Source organism: Nannospalax galili, unplaced genomic scaffold (genome assembly GCF_000622305.1).
Source record: "Nannospalax galili isolate Female #2095 unplaced genomic scaffold, S.galili_v1.0 scaffold15, whole genome shotgun sequence".
NCBI lineage: Eukaryota > Metazoa > Chordata > Mammalia > Rodentia > Spalacidae > Nannospalax > Nannospalax galili.
This window is the reverse complement of record NW_008337322.1, coordinates 3507558-3510849: the sequence shown is the minus strand read 5'-3', so window position 1 is coordinate 3510849 and position 3292 is coordinate 3507558. Positions and strand designations below refer to the sequence as shown.

At 37.2% G+C, this 3292-nt stretch overlaps 1 non-coding gene across 1 annotated transcript; it reads left to right on the top strand.

Annotated features, from left to right (window-relative positions):
• The first annotated feature begins 1997 nt into the window (after window positions 1-1997).
• LOC115070254 lies at window positions 1998-2129 on the top strand. The gene has a single exon (XR_003849441.1). It is a non-coding gene; the product is annotated as a small nucleolar RNA SNORA21 (small nucleolar RNA).
• The last annotated feature ends 1163 nt before the right edge of the window (window positions 2130-3292 follow it).

Genomic DNA, 3292 nt, shown 5'->3' with positions numbered 1-3292 from the left:
TTAAAGCTGTAATGAAATGCTTCTTTCAATCAAGTGGTTATTAAATTTTTTAAAAAAAATAATTCTTCAAAGCATAAAAATGTACTCCTTAATAATTAGTAGATGTGAAAAACATTACCATTGAGATCTGCCTGATGGCTTTATATCCATGTTCAGATGCCAAGGAGCTCAGAAAGTAACCAACTGTTACTAGTAATAATCAGATATATAGATAGTAGAAACACATGTGCAAACATCTTAGTGTTAAATGCATTAAAAATGAATTTTTCTGTATGAAACTGTGTATTTTAATAATGAAATGGAGATCTTTTTTAAACGTTAAACCCTCATTTAATTTTATATCTTATAGGATTTATACTGAGTACAATATTGTATAACTGCATTAATTCAACTGCAAACCTAAAAATTTACAGCCAATCTTGAAAGAGATGCGTCTTCATCTTAGTTCTGGAAATTGTTGTTGAATATGTCAATACTGTTGTAATGAAATGCTTCTTCTAATTATGTGTTTATTAAGTAAATAATTTAAAAAATAGCTCTGTCATATAATTTAAAATCAAGATGGTGATGCTTCCAGCTCTTTTTATTTTTCAGAGTAGTTTTCAGTTATCTTGATTTTTGTGTGGTTTCCTTATAAAATTTGAGATTAGTTTTCAATTTCTGTGAATATTGTGTTAGAATTTTAATGGGAATTATGTTGAATATATAGGTTGTTTTTGACAGGATGGGCATTTTCACAATATTAATATTAATAATCCATGAGTTTGGGAGGCTTTCCATCTTCTGATTTCTTCAAATTCTTGCATTGATGTCTTGCAAATTTTTAATATTTTTTTATTGAATTGTGTATTTCATACACAAGATCATCTACACCTCCACTCCCTTCCCCCCTTTCACCCCCCCATAGCCCCCAACTGGAGTTCATACATTCTGTCACTTGTATTAAGGCTTATTATGTAACATGTAACATTAGTGTCCTGAGACATCCCGCAGTGCAAGTTCATCCACTGGGGTTTAGTTGGCCTATCTAGAGTCTCTCCCTTTAAGAAGATCAGCTGTTTCTCACCCAGCAGTTATCAGCGGCCAGTAATTCTTAAAATGAGATTGGAATTTGCTGTTCATTTCCCCAGTCCTGTGCTGGGTTTTTGTCTGCTTAAGTTTGCATGGGTCTTGTGCATGCTGACACCATTGCTGTAGGTTTGTATGAGGATGGTCCATGTGCCTGTAGGACTATATCCATATGGTCATGAACCTCCTTCCTGGATCTCAGTTTAGTGGACTGCTGATTATTATAATATGTTGTTACAATTTTCCGAATTTCCTCAGGGTCTGTTGTAATGTTTCCCTTTTCATCTCTAATTTTATTAATTTGGGTCTTCTCTCATTTTTTGTGGTTAATTCGGGTAAAAATTTGTCAATATTATTAATCTTTTCAAACAACCAATTCTTCATTTCATTGGTAGTATTATCTCATTTATATTTTATTAATTCTAAACCTGATTTTGTTTATCACTTCTTGGCAACTCATTTTAGGTGTTGTTTGTTCTTAGTTTTCAAGGCCTTTACATGCATCATTAAGTTATTAATACAAAATGTCTCTAATTTTACGAAGTAGGCATTTGGTACTATGAACATCTTTCTTGGAACTGCTTTAATTGTGTTCAATTTGTTTTCTCAATGGAATAATTTAGAGCCCAAATTTAATTCCATGCACTTACAGCTAGTTTTCAATCTTTGGATATATAAGTTTCAATTGGAAAGTCCACAAAAATAATGATACTAGTATGGGACCATCAATGGGGCTTTATGGAAGAGGAGAGAGAATACATTAATATAAAGGAAAGAGAAATAATGGAATAGGCAGGTTTAAATGTGGTGGGGACTAGGAAGGCAGTGCAGAGGGGAGACCACAGGGAAGGACTTCTAACACTAAAGGCCTTTTGAAAAGCCGTATGGAAACTTATTGCCACAGTGTCTTCATAAAATATACAAATATCCCCCTTTTAAAAGCACTCGATGGGCCTTTTGCTAGTGACCCATTGAGCCATCAAGAGGGGCAGAATAAAAGCACTGCTTTTGGGTGAAGTACCAACTTGTGTTGTTTTACTTCAATCGGTGTTCTGACAAGAAAAAAAAATACAAATATACATATATAAAAAGAGTTTAAATGGGGTTGGAGAGATGGCTCAGCAAACTGACTGATTGGCACTAGACCCAGGTTCGGTTCCCAGAATCCACATAGAGGCTAACAATCATTCCTAACTCCAGTTCCAGGGGACGCATCACCCTCTTTTAGCCTCCATGGGGTTTACATGGCATGGGTGTGCTTGCATACATGCAGGCATATCACTCACACACGTAAAATTATACCGTGGTGATGCATGCCTTTAATCCCAACCATCAAGAGGCAAAGCCAGGTAGATCTCTATGAGATCCAGGCCAACCTGTTCTACATACCGAGTTCCAGGCAGGCTGGAGCTAGGGAGATCCTGTCAAAAAGAGTTTAAATAGAGCTACCCTATAATGGGGGGGGGGCAATGCCACTACTGAGGGCCACAAGCTAGCAAATAAGACACATAAATGCAAGGAAAGGGACTGCTCTTTTGGAGTTGTTGACAATGGATTTCTCTTAGATTCTCAAAACAAAGTTAACTATTGCCTTTGCCCTTCCAGAACTTGAAAGTAATACCATACTGCTGAAAATACTACATATGTGAGTCTTAGAGCAAAAATGGAAAAGTCAAGCTGGTACTGACCTCAAAGGCAACTTCATCACTAGCGGCTATGTTTTATAGTGATAGAGGTTCTATGCACATTACCTACCAAAAGAGAAAAGTAGTCATCAACCTTACCCACCTGTGAACACTGCAAGCTATAATAATGACTGGCTTGGCAAGATAGATCTGCCCACTGGGGGGACAAGGCACACACGTTATGGGAGTAAACCTCTACTTTCTGATTGGATTTAAGGTTTGCTTCAGAACATGCAGCCCATACCTGACATTGTTATCAGGGCCAAGAGCATGTGGCTGGAGAGTTCACAGGCCATAAGAGAGAACCTACTGTCATTCTGCTAAATGGTCATAGCATAAGTCAGCTCCTCCTGATGTATTGCTTTACCCATAGATTAGTTCATCTCTCAGCTCTCACCAGAGAAACGTCTATTTTGAGCAGATCATGAAAAACACAGGAACCCACAAGTGGGCAACATGCAGAGAATAACACATTGTAAAGTACTCCACCCGAAATAGCAGACCTTAGCACACCTTGTACCCCCAAGTCTCAGAGATCA